The sequence below is a fragment of the Protopterus annectens genome, chromosome 7.part0 (genome assembly GCF_019279795.1).
Source record: "Protopterus annectens isolate FY-2018-M chromosome 7.part0, PAN1.0, whole genome shotgun sequence".
Taxonomy (NCBI): domain Eukaryota; kingdom Metazoa; phylum Chordata; order Ceratodontiformes; family Protopteridae; genus Protopterus; species Protopterus annectens.
In genome coordinates this window covers 1168906873-1168920831 of record NC_056739.1, presented here as the reverse complement: position 1 = coordinate 1168920831, position 13959 = coordinate 1168906873, and the positions used below count along the sequence as shown (strand labels likewise).

General features: G+C 42.3%; 1 protein-coding gene across 4 annotated transcripts in view; it reads right to left on the bottom strand.

Moving 5' to 3' along the window:
- UBL7 (ubiquitin like 7) overlaps positions 1 to 13959 on the bottom strand; it is a 934199-nt gene that overhangs the window by 590755 nt on the left and 329485 nt on the right. The window lies entirely within an intron of this gene.

The window sequence follows — 13959 nt, the reverse complement described above, 5'->3', positions numbered from 1 at the left end:
TACCGGTCATATCAGAGGAGACCATATACTTTCTCTCAGCATTTTTAGGGCCTGCTGGAATAGATACTGGTGTCCTGAAGGCAGCTTTATAAGCATCTTAAAAGCTTAGTAAGCGAGGGGGCATCAGAATTGGGTCATATACCTTGCCTAGCTCTGGAGTACCTCTGACTGTTTACAAGCAAAACATCACTAAAGCTAGCAAACATCTGAGAAAAGTGAACATGTGTTGCTTGGATTTAAGTTCTGGCTAAGGTGTAATTTTATTTTAATATGTGTGTGTGTGTAACTGGATTTAATGAGAGGGATACAGAGTTAGGATCTATCAAGTCAGGAGGTAGAACAGTCAGAATAATAAACTGACAGTACTGGATAATGTATTGCAAAAAAAGCACTTAATGTTTCTAGTAATACGTATGACCCAACACCACTTAACTCTACCAAACTGTGCTATTATCACAAAAAAAAAAGTTTGAAACATATTCAGAATTATTTTAGAAAGTACAGTTGTGTACACTTACCATAAATGTAGATGTTCGAGTGTATTCACTGTTGCAGTCATTACATTTGGGTAATCTGCTGGCAGGTTGCCCTCAGTCGGCCTGAATTCCAAAGTCTTGGGTCCTGCGTCGGTTGCCGTCTTCTCTTCCATGACGTCAGGTCGTCAGGAGTATGAAACATGCAGCTGATGCCATTTTCTTTAGTTTCTCTTGCCCCTGATGTCAGGTGCCCCCAAAAAGGTAGCAATATTATATGTATAAATATATATATATATATATATATATATATATATATATATATATATATATATGTATATATATATAGATATATATATATATATATATATATATATATATATATATACACATATATATATATATATATATATATATATATACACATATATATATATATATATATACATATATATATATATATATATATACATGCATCAATATAAACTTTACCGTCATCTACAAGCAAATACACCACATACGTTGTGGAAGATAGAGAAGGAAAGATAAACTGTAGAATGACAGGGGGATGGCGGGAGGGTAACTTGGACTGTAACAGTGAATAAACCCAAAGATCTTTATTTATGGTAAGTGTACACAACTGTACTATGTTCTTCGTTTTTCACTGTTGCAGTCATTACATTTGGGTAGAATCCCAAAGCTATAGTTGGGAGGCTGGAGCTAAACAGCATTAGGTGTGGCTATAAGGCCCTGCAGCACTGCAGTGGTAAAGCCTGCCCTGGACTTAGAGTAGAGAGGCAAATGGTAATGCTTTGTAAAGGTGTGAACAGAACTCCAAGTAGCAGCCTCTAGAATGTCTTTGGTTTTTACTCCACTGAGAAAGGCTGCTGAAGTAGCTGCAGCTCTGGTGGAATGAGACCTAATGCCCTTGGGCACAGGTTTACCATGGTGCAAGTAGCCAGAAACGGATGAAGTGGCTTATCCACTTTGAAATTGTCAGCTTTGAGATAGCCTTTCCTTCTGATCCTGCAGCATATGACACTAGTAATTGATCAGTTTTTCTTAAGAGATTTTGTCCTGCTCAAGTAGAATCTTAGCTGTCTGTATACATCCAAGGAATGCAGAATTCTCTCCTCTTTGTTCTGCGGATTTGGATAAAAAGTTGGCAGATGAACTGGAAACCACCTTAGGCATAAAAGTAGGATTTGTCCTCAGACACACCCTGTCTGGGTAAAAATATGATAAAAGGCTCTACAGCCATGAGGGCCTGTAGCTCTGAAACTCTTCTTGCTGAAGTAATTGCTAGTAGCAGAGCTGTCTTCCATGATAAGAACTTTATATTAGCGGTAGCGGCTGGTTCTAATGGAGGCAGGGTGAGCTTTTCCAACACATAATTGAGGTCCCATGCAGGTAATGGTGATCTTCTAGGAAGCCTTAGGTTTTTGGCTCCTCTGAGATACTGCTTTAGTAAAGGATGAGAAAAGATTGGTGGCTCTGTATTGTAATGAGCCAAAATGGCAGAGGCATGGATTTTGATTGATGAGAAAGACAGACCTTTGTCAAGCATCTCAGTTATGTATTGTAATATTTGAGGAATATGTGGTTCTGCTGTATCACTTCCTTGTGCTTGATTCCAAGCACAGAATCTCTTCCATTTGTCAGCATAAGATTTTCTAGTACTAGGCCTTCTGGCTTCAAAAGGACATCCATCACAGCTTTACTGAGAGGTGTCGTTCGCATGATTATATGATTAGCCATGCTGCCAGGTACAGAGTCTGTAGTTGATTGTGCAGGATCTGATTGTTTTGCTGGGACAGTAATTATGGTCTTTGAGGCAAGGTCCACGCTGGGTAGTGAGACAAGTTCCTTAGGACTGAGTACCAGTATTGGCAGGGCTAGTCCGGGGCAATTAATATCATCTTTGGCTTCTCTTGCCTGACTTTTAGGAGGACCTTGGGTAGAAGAAGCAGAGGAGGGAAGGCGTAAACTAACAGGTTTTTCCAACTGAAGGATAGGGCGTCCACTTTCCATGCTTGTCTGTGATAAGTCCTTGTGCAGAATTTTTTCAACTGATAACTTTGAGGACAGGCAAATAGATCTATGTCTGTTATCATGCTGAATACTTGTGGATTTAGTTTCCACTCGTGAGGATCCATAAGGTTTCTGCTTAAATCGTCAGAGTGTTCTGTTTTCCTGGCAGGAACTGAGCCTGAAGATTTATATGGTAGGTCAAAGCTGTGTCCCACAGTACCATGGCTAATCTGCAAAGGGGGTATGAGTGTGTGCCCCCTTGCTTGTTTATATACCACATGACTGTGGTGTTGTCCGTTTTTATCAGTAGTTGTCCTGGATGAAGTAAGTCCTTGAAGGCTGTTAGGGCATTTTGAACAGCTAGTACCTCTTTCTGGTTGATATGTAGATGCATTTGATTTGGTGCCCATATGCCCTGAATGCATCTTCCTGCCATGTGCCCACCCCCCCCCCCAGGCATAATCTGATGCATCTGTTAAGGTTTGGCTGGCAGGGGGTAGAGTGAAAGGCCATCCCATGTTTTGGTGACAGGCCTTAGCCCACCATAGAAACTCCTGTTGCAGGCAGGGGATGAGAGGAATCATTGTTTCCAGACTGTGTGAATGTTGACTCCATAAACTTTTTAGGTACCATTGAAGTTTTCTCATATGCAATCTTGCATATGGAATTAGTAGGATGCAGGATGCCATGAAGCCCAGAGCCTGCAGAATTTGTCTTGCAGAAGACTGGGTTTTTGTTGCCATCAGTTTGAAGTAAGTAGTCAGTTGCCTTTGTTTGTATGGCGTGAGGTAAGACATCTGGGCAGTTGTATGCAAGCTTGCACCCAGGAATGTTATGTTTTGAGAGGGTATCAGTTGTGATTTCTTTTCATTTATTGTGTACCCCAGACATGCTAGAAGCCTTTTCACAAATGCCAGGTGTCGTAGAAGAGTGTCTTTGTTCTCTGCTTGAATGAGACAGTCGTCCAAGTAAGGATATATTTGAATACTTATTTGTCTGCAAAATGCAATTACTGGTGCCAGGCACTTTGTAAAGACCCTGGGCGCAGTAGATAAGCCAAAGGGCAGTGCAGAGAATTGGTAATGCATTAAGCCAACCTTGAATCTGAGGTATCTTCTGCACGACTGTCTTATTGGGACATGCAGGTATGCCTCTTTTAGGTCTAATGTCACCAGCCAAGCATTCTTGCCCAGCATGGGCAGAAGCTGCTGCAAAGTGAGCATTTTGAATTTTGGAATGTCCAGGTATGTGTTAAAAATCGATAAATCCAGTATTGGCCGCCAGGCCTTGTCCTTTCTGGGTACCAAGAACAGTCTTAAGTAAAAACCTTGTCCTTTTTCCTGTTCTGGTACTGTCCGAATGGCCCCCATATCCATGAGGGATATAACCTGTTTCTGTGCCTCCGCTCACTGTTTTTTTGGCAGATCTGGCCAACCATTTGTCATTGGCAGAGTGTGGAAATGGAATCTGTATCCCTGTGATACGATGTTCAGTACCCACTTGTCCTGGGTTATTAATTGCCAATTTTGAGCAAAAAGTGCTAATTTTCCCCTATGGGTACTGCCAACAGATAAGTGCTTGGTGTAGGCAGAGGGAAGTCATTGGGATTGCTTTCTGTAGGTTTATGCTTTATCTCCTCTAGATTTGGAGGTGGATGCGCCCCATTGCTTTGACCTGTATGAGTCTTGAGCCTGGTACCTGGAACCCTTAGGGGGTCTGGATTTGCCCCTTTGAGCTCTATCTGACACAGGAAAGGACCAGTTTTTTTGTAGGCCAGTGTCTACTGAATCTAGGTGGCTGCACTTGTAAGAAATATTTAACAGTTTGCATAGACTTGGCTTTGTCTTACATTTTCTTTAAAACCTCTTCTGCCTTAATATCAAACAGAGAATCATGCTGTAAAGGTGCATCTAGCAATTTAGCTTTAACAGGATCAGGCAAATTTTGTTCCTTTAACCAGGCATGCCTCCTAATCACAGATCCAGTAACCGCGGCACTGCAAGAGGCCTCTAAAGAATCAAAACCACATTGCAAACTATGCTTTCCAACTTGTTCAGCTGCATGCAATAATTCATGCAATTCCTTATTTTCTGCACATTCTGAAATCACCATCATTTTCTGTTTCAGCAATCCCATAACATGTGGTTGGTACTTAAGCATATGAAATTGACAGTTTAAGGCCCAAATTGTCAAGCTTGCAGATGTATAAACCTTTTTCCCCATCTGTCCAGCGCCCTTAAATCTCTGTCGGAAGGGGTAGGGTGTTTTGCTGTTGAGGCCTTAACTCCCTTTGGACCCTGTGAAATAGTTTCAGGATCAGCAGCAGGGTTTCTAAATAAAAATTTATGAGAGTCAGGGACCTTGTAATACCGGTCAGGCTTACTGGGAACCGGAGGTAAAGAGTCAGGGGTCAGGCTTGACTCTGAAAAAACATCATCCACAATGTCTAACACAGGGGGAATGGCTAAAGGCTTGTGCTAAGGGAAAAAGAGGAGATCCCTAAGCCTCTTTTTTGATTCTGAGTAGTCTTGACTCTCCCAGTGAAAATGCTCCCTCAAAGTATGCAAGGTTTCTCCAAATAAATAATCCTCAGGAGGAGATGCAGATGGAACAGTCTCCTCAGCATCAGAATCCTCATAAGGAGGTAAAGATAATTCCTGATCAGAAGAGGAATCAGAAGAAATAGAAACCTGATCTGAAGATTCATAGTCAGTGTCTTGCCTAGGCCTCTTATCTGGAGGGGGATGGGTACCCCTGATCAAGGTAATAAGGCCTTCAGCCATTTTGATCATCTGTTTTTTTAGGCATAGAGGCCTGTGCACGTGGCTCGGGTGTCGTTTTTTTTTAGTTTTTGAAGGTGTCTTTGCCTTTGGTTTTGCAGCTTTCGTCGGTTTGATATAAAAATGTTGAGGTCTGAATACACCCTCAGAAGCCGGTGCCTGCTCAACGGGTCTGGACCCATCCAAGGGAGATACATCCATCGGTCCAATACTTTGAGTATCTTGCGGCATGCCGGACTCCACATGGGTGTCGGTAGAGGCCTGCGACTCGAAGGTAGCGGGTATCAGGGGCTGTGAAAGCACCTCACTGAGTACCAGCGAACCGGCGACTGGCTTAGGAGAAGCTTCGGCATCGGTTTTGGATCTCGACTACCTTTCTCTGTCCTTTTCTTTGCGTTTTTTATGTACTCCGGTAGTCGGATTGCTATCAGTCAACATCTCTGGGTAGTTAAATCTGTTTCCAAAATACTTAGATGCAAAAATATACCAACGCTTAATAGTGCGTTGGTTAAATCTAGCACAAAACAGACAGCCAAGCACGTTGTGATCAGGGCCTAGGAAAGGAATACAGTATAAATGGAAATCCTTATGAGGCATTTGCTTCCCACAAGTAATACAATTATTAACTTTTTCTGACATCGGTAAAAAGCAAGAAAAAAAGTTTCCCCAACGGGGTACTTAGCTTTAATGAAATTTATTTGGTTCTGAAACTCAAACACGAATATTTCAGTAGTCGGCCGACTGGCACTTATGAAATGCTTCTGCTTCGGGCACCGTGTGGCAAGAAAGACTGAAGAAAATGGCGTCGCCTGCATGTTTTATACCCCTGATGGCCTGATGTCATGGAAGAGAAGACAGTAGCCGACGCAGGACCCAAGACTTTGGAATTCAGGCCGACTGAGGGCAACCTGCCAGCAGATTACCCAAATGTAATGACTGCAACAGTGAAACACGAAGAACTTCTGCCAATTGCCAGAAGTTAAAAAATTACAGTACACACAGTCCATGCCTCGATTCAATCAATGTGACAAACCAGTATTAAATTAGCTCCACAAACTTCTGCACTAGCAACAGCAGAAGGTTATTTTCCCTTTTGCTAGCCATGACTTCCTTGTTATTATTTTTCCAGCCTCCCTTAACATAGAAAGTACATCCTCAGAGAACATATACTTGAAAATGAAAATTAGATAATCCATGCTGTCAGCCTTAAGATCTTTATGTTGTGTAAGAGAGACCCCTAATTTTGTGTCAAGAGGTCCATACACTGCAGTATCAGTAAAAGCTCTGCCCTTACCATGCACAAGAGGGAGAATAAGTGTTGTCTTGACAAACACAGAACTTATTAATGGTATTTTTGGTTTATTCACTGTCATTTTTTTTTTACGTCCCCAAAAAAAGGTTAGAGGAAAAGGCATACAGAACTGGACTCCCAGCTGAGGAAGAAAATATCTGTTACCATAGCCCCCGATAATACCTTGTCATTGTCCATTTTCTGGAAAATAGAAAGTTTATTTCTTGTGCATTTCACCTGTGGACCAGATCCAGAAAATATCTCTGTCTAATGTACATTAATGAGGGTCTATTTCTGTTCTGCTCATGTGATATACCAACATATTGCCATAAAATGGTAAATTAATATTTACTACCCCTTGCTTGTTGACGTACCACATCATGGTAGTGTCTGTTACAATTAATAAAATTCCTGGTTTATACATATGTTTAGATCAGAGCATCAATGCAATGATTTTTTTTTTTTAATATAAATGATGCCTTACAAGTTTCTTCTATAACAGTCAAAAGTCTCCGGGACCCCACAAAACCCTGCATGAGCTCTCCAGGTCTATGTCTGAGTAACCATAGTTAGTGGTCTAGGTGTATGCTCCATTGAAGAGACAATGGTTAGTATATCCAGGTGTCTGGTCCCACTCTGAAAGGGACTACCACGATTCGGCTCATTTGTTTGTATCAACATAACAGCTCTTTTTTGATTCAAGGCAGAAATGGGATTGGGCATTCTAGAATGTGTACATGCCAACTCCATTTGTCTTTCTTAGACATCAGTGAAACTTCATGAGAGCAAAGTGTTCAGAGTCTGTTTTTCTTGGGCACCACTGAAGCTTCCTCATGGCATCAGGTAGCTTGCAGTCTGGCTCTAATGACTATAGAGTGCATCTGCCAAGGCTTCTAGCAACAAAAGTACACCTAATGATTTTGGCTCAGGTAAGCCCAAGAACTACTTAGATTCCCATTTGAAAAGACACTTTATGCTGCTGATGGCATCACAAATGAGAAAGCCTCTGGTGGGGAGGAAGAGGATAAAGCTGTCCTCAGTGTATGACTCATAACTTGGAACGGAAGACATCTGATTCAAATAGGCCAGTTCTTCCATTTCTGAATCACAGGTATCTGATTTCTTCAGAGAGAGTGTCTCCATTCTCTTAAGTCTAGGGCCCCCTGACTATTACTCTTGTTCTGAAGATGGCTGCAGGCTCTTAAGTAAACAAATCCTTAGTCAACTTCAATAAGTGTTGTTAGGTAGCCTGTAAGCAAAAAGGGGTAAGGCCCACTTGGCTCATGCTGATGCAGGATGGAAGATGTTTGCTGCCTGGGCACCTCTGGCCTGGAAGTGGGAGAAAACACTCTTGAATTCTCTTTTGCAGGCAGATGCAGATGACCTCGGTCTTTAAATCAAGGACACCTTTGTGCAGCCAACACTAAGACAGCACCACCCTCACCCTTGAAAAATTAAGCTAAGGGTGTAAGAATCACAACAAACAGTGGCTGGAAGTGGTAGCCTCCTGAGAAGCAACACTGGAAGTCTTGGCCCAAACTACAGACATTAGTGGCAGGGCCATAACCCAGGAAAGCACCTTATCAGGCTTGATAGCCTAAGCCTAAAGAGATCTTAAATGGAGTATTCACAGTACACTTGTCCAGTGCCATTGCAGCCTTGGTCAAAAATGCAGCCTTCCTTGGTTGAGACAAGAGTTTTTGCTCTCCAATTACATCCAAGGTACCTTAGAGGCCTTTCTATTTATTGTCCTTCAGTGGAAAAAAAAGTGGAAGCTAAATTGGCTAGTTTGTAAAGAATTCATATTTTTCCTCCTTCAATCATTTTCATTTTTTTCAAACATGCTCTTAGATAACGAAAGTACTGTTGTGTAAAATCTTACCATAAGAGTAGATGTCCTCTTCACTGTTGCAGTACCCTTTACAATAGGGAACCCCTGCCAAAGGCAGCCTGACATTTGGCCAGTATACCAAAGCCTTTTGGTTGTAAAGGGTATGCCATACGTCATACTCATGCTCCCAATGCATGATGTACCATCTTCAGAACTGAAATAGTCCCGGTAGCAACACAGTCTAAGAATAAAAGCAGGTAAAAACACATCCAGAAGGAAAGAGGTAGGAGTGAGTGACCAAATGCTGCAACAGTGAAGAGAAGGACATCAAATGATATGGTAAGATTTTGCACAACTATACTATGTCCTTCCATATCAATGTTGCAGTATTATTTACAACAGAAAGAGTACAATAGCTCAAGAAGAAGAATGGGAGGAGGAAAGGCAGCACAGCCCTCTAAGAAGCAATGGAGAATGGCCTTGGCAAAGCCGGCTCTGGCCCTAGAAATCACATCCAACATAGTGTTTTATAAAGGTATGCACAGAAGTCCAGGTTGCTGCCTAAAGAATAAAATTAGTATCTAAACCTTTGAAAAAAGCAAAAGAAGAAGCTGTAGCTCTAGTGGAATGAGCCTTAACAGAAGGAGGAAGGCTCTTCCCATGAAAAGAATAGCAAAAAGAAATGGCTTTAGATGTCCAAGAAGAATTGGTTTGCTTAAAAACATTTAAACCTAAAGACTTGGGATGAAAGGAAACAAAATGCTGGTCAAATGTACAAGAAGCTTTAGTCTTATCCAAATAATATCTGAGTTGTCTATGTAAATCCATGGTGTGCAAAACCTTCTCATTAGCACACTGCGGAGAAGGGAAAAATTGGGCAAAGTAATAGACTAATTAAGAGACAACTCATTAACCACCATGGGCATAAAAAAAGGACTGGTATGAAGGGACATCCTGTCTTTATGGAAAAACTAAAAAAGGAGGAACAGCCATAAGAGCTTGTAGCTGAGACACCCATCTGGCAGAAGTATGGGCAAAAAGAAGAATGGTCTTCCAAGAACAATGCTGTAAGGAAGCTGATGAAGCAGGCTCCAAAGGAATGTGAAGGATGCCTTTAAGAAACTGTTTGGCTTCAAATCTAGAGACCAAATGGGGAGACAAAGGCAAACAAGCAGAGAAAGCCAACAGGTGGGCATTAACAGAAGACTATGCCAACCCAGCACTGAACAGTTCACACAAATAAGAGAACCAAAGGAACATCTATAGTAAGTGGATCCAGGTTATGGGAAAGACACCAAACAGAAAACCTCTTTCATTTGGATAAGTAAGATTTCCAAGTAGTGGGTTTCCTGGCCTTCTGAAGGACCTAAAGTATGTACTCAGAAAAAAAGCTGTCGATAGATCAAAAACCCATAATGTCAGCTGAAGAGTGGACATGTGGGGATGGCTACGAGATCCCCTGTCTTGTGCAAGTCCACCCTGTGAGGTAAATTGTGATAACTGCCCTTGGCAAGATGCAGAAGAAAAGGGAACTAAAGCTGCCTGGGCCAAAAGGGAGTCACCAACAAGATTTTGGAACCATCCTATTTTATCTTGAAGAGGACTTTCGGAGTGAAAGGCACAGGAGGGAAGGCATAAAGAAACATTCCTTTCCAAGAAAAATAGAAGGCATCCATCTTACAGGCTCGAGGGCACAGGACTCTGGCACAAAATAGAGAAAGGTGTATGTTCAGAACAGAAGGGAGGCAAATACATCTACTTGAAGAGTACCCCACTGGTGGACAATCTCCAGAAACAGATCCTTGTAAAGCATCCACTTGTGGGACAGTGTTATGGATCTGCTTAAAATAAATGATGATCTGCCATTAAGTTCTCAAATGAAGAAATGTAAACTGCCTGAAGGGTCACCTGATACTGGATAGCCAACTCCTAAAACTGAAGGCTAACCTGCACTGGAGATAAGACCTTGCCCCACTTTGCTTACTGACAAAACATATCATAGTGGTATTGTCTGTGAGAATCTTGAGGGGCCCTGGAAGAAAGAGAATGAAAAGCCTAAAGAGCCAGCAGACAAGCTCTCGTCTCTGATACTGATGTTGTCTTTCTTTTGTCGAAGCGACCAAAGGCCCTGTACCTTCAGAGGGCCGAAGGAGGCCCACCATCCCACATCCGCAGAATCTGTGAAAAGTTCCTAACAGGTGATTGGAGGTTGAAAAGGAAGCCCTGTGTTGAGGGACAACTGATGAATCCACCAATGAAGTCCCTTGCTAGAGGCATAGAAGAGGGACTAGAAAATTTAAGGATGAGAATATTAAAGCCAAACTGACTTTAGAAATCACTGAAGCTTTTGCATGTGGAGCTTGGCTAACGGAAGCATAGGAATGGTGGAAGCTATGTAACCCAGAGCTCTCAGAAATTTCATGGCTGTGACAGAAGCCAGAGGAAGCACGGATTGAAAGAAATCAAGGACAGTTAAGGCCTTGGGAGGAGGCAGGAATGCCAGCATTGGAACAGTCTGGATCTTGCAACCCAGAAAAACATGATCCTACGGAGGAGTCAGAAATGACTTCTGGAAATTTACAGTAAACCCTAGGCTTTGTAAGACACAAATGGTAAAATATAGATACTGAAGCAAGATCTCTTCAGAGAAAGTCTGGATAAACAGGTTGTTCAGGTAGCAATCACAGGAGCGAGGTATATGGTGAAGAACCTTGGAAAAATAGAGAGGTCAAAGGGCAAAACAGAGAACTGAAAATGCCAGGAACAACAGAGAGATGTAAAAACTTCCTGAAAAGGGGAGAGGGGTGAATAGGAATGTTTAGATAAGCATCCTTGAGATCCCGGGAAACATCAAAAGCCTCAGGAGGAAGCAGAAGAAACAAGGTTTTAAGAGAAAGCATCCAAAAGGAAGGTACCTTTAAAAAGGTGTTTATCTGAGAAAGATCCAGAATGGGTCTCCATGTGCCTTCTTTCCTGGGGACCAAGACCATTCTGTAATAAAACCCCTTCTTTGTCTGAGGAGCTGGAACTTCTTGAATAGTTCCTTGAGCCAACAGGCCCTGAAGCACTTCCGGAAAAAAGGGCAGTTGCTGCTGAGCAATGCCCAAAAAGGGAGGGGGGAATTTCCAAATCATGTAATAACCCTTGCAAATTACTGAAAGAACCCAGGAGTCTTGGGTGACCTTTACCCAAACAGGAACTGACAAGGAAAGATGGAGAGAAAGAGGAATATGCCTGAGAAGAACAAGATAGTCAGACAGCACCTGGATTTATCAGGAAAAGGTGACTTCTGAGTAAGAATTTGGGTAGCCTTAGCAGGGAGAACCCTTCTACTACCCTTTTTACCTTGGGGGGAGGGGCAAGACTGTCTACAAACAAAGGCAGGCTTATTAGGATAATTCCTCTGAATCACGGGCACATAGGAAACAAAGTTATGCTACAACTCCTGTACAGCCTTACCCTTTTTCTTGCAGGGACTTAAACAACTCTGCAGAAACAGCATCAATTACTTATTGTCCAGAGGAGCACCTACCAGTTTAGCCTTGATATCATCAGGTAAAGGCTGAAGTCTGAGCCAAGAACACCCCCTCAAAACAGATCCAAAATCAGCAGCCCTAGATGAAACATGAGCTGCATCACAGCTACATTTAATGGAATGGCATGCAACTTGGGAGGATGCCCCAAGCAAAGCAAAAGCAGGGGACTAATCCTCAGAATCAGGGAGATCGGAAATAGCCTGACAGGCTTGAGAGAGAAGAGCCAGAATATACCTAGTCATACATGTCTGATAATTAACAGCTCTAAAGGCTAGGGTAGCAGAAGTATACACATTCTTACCCAGTCTCTCCATGGTTCTAATATCCTTATCATATGGTGCAAGGTAACACTTTTAGAAGGCTCATTAGAAACCAGAGAGGGGTCGGCAAAGGGATACTTATAAAAAAAAAAAAAACTTGTAGTCCTCAGGCACTTTATAAAACTATCAGTTTTTTTGAGAGCAGGGAGTTGGGAATCAGGAACCTGAGAAGCAGTGGAAAAGGCATCCAGCAAAGCTGCAAGAATAAGAGGAACAGCAGAAGATTTGAGACACTATGTACAGAAGTTCATAGTACCTCTTTTGAGCACAGTCCCATTATAAAAAATCCATCATTCTAGAAACAGTATCAGCAAATAAAATCTCCTCAAAAGGAGAGTAAGGACTGAAACTCTTCTTTCTCAGAACCATAGTCAAGTGATGAAGGAATTTGGGAGGAATAAGTCAGGGACTCTGTCAGAATCGGCAGCATCCTCTCAAAAGAATCCTGCTCCTTGGGCCTCTTAAGAGGGATAGAGGACTGGGGGGGGGGGGGGCAGGAGCAGCAACACCCAGTGGAGGCTTGAGAAAGACATGAGGGCATTAAAACAAGCCTTGAGTGAAGTTTTGCCATTCACTCAGAGAATCTTTTGAAGTAGGTGAAAGTTGAGATGTTTTTTGTTTATTTTTGAGTGGGATGTCAGCTTTGACAAATTTTGGAGGCGCAGACACCTGATGGCACTCAGTAATGGTAGTCGGAACCTCTTCCTTTACTGAAATTTGAGGAACACCCCTTGGCCCTTCAGTAATAACCAGACGCGGCTCCTCCTGTACATCTGAGGCAGATGTCTACAAAACCTTCATGGATGTGCATGACATTGGGTCCATGCCTGCCTTCGAAGTGGTTATGGCAGAGGAATCAGAGCGGACAATCTTCCGGGTTTTCTCCAGACTCAAGATAGAGACACCCGATGGAAGTGGTACAGCAAAAAAATAAGGCTGGACTTTTTTGGCCTATTTCTTTGCAGATGGCTGGCACTTGGACCAGGAAGATCCTTCCATGGAATCCTTACCAATAATTTAAGTCACTGGTTGTCAAGGCAAATCGGTAGGGAAGAAAGCAGACTCTGCAACTTCTTATGGACAAAGGACTGATAAATCATGAAAGACATATGGTCATGAGAAGCACTTCAACAGAATAAACACTGCATGTGACGATCTTTATTGGGAACGTCTCCAGCACTGGCATTTCCCCTTTCTGGATGACATGAAACCCAACAACAAGAAACACGGCAAGGGTAAGATAATAAAAACAAAACCCCCAATGGGGCACTTATCTGATAGTGGGAAAAGCAGCAGGTGAACGAGCGTTAAGACCGACGATCGAAGATGGCATTCAGACTGGCAGCAAAGTTCTGAGGATGGTACATCCAGATGTCACCTTTATGCTCTATGTTGTGCGCAGGGAGCATGCATGTGATGTATGGTGTACCCTTTACAACCAAAAGGCTTTGGTATACTGACCGGATGTATGGCTACCTTCGGCATGGGATCCCTTCTGTAAAGAATACCACAATAGTGATATGGTAGGACATCTACAGCTGCAGACTGCTCTTTTTCGGACTTTCTTTTTCGGACTTTTTTTGTTTTGTTTTGTTAAAGTCTAATTTTGTCAGCTAAACAATTTCATAACAACCCTATTCAACTCATTCTGAGTAAAGAGGTTCCTTGCAATCTGTATCGCAATGCAAATGGTGCTA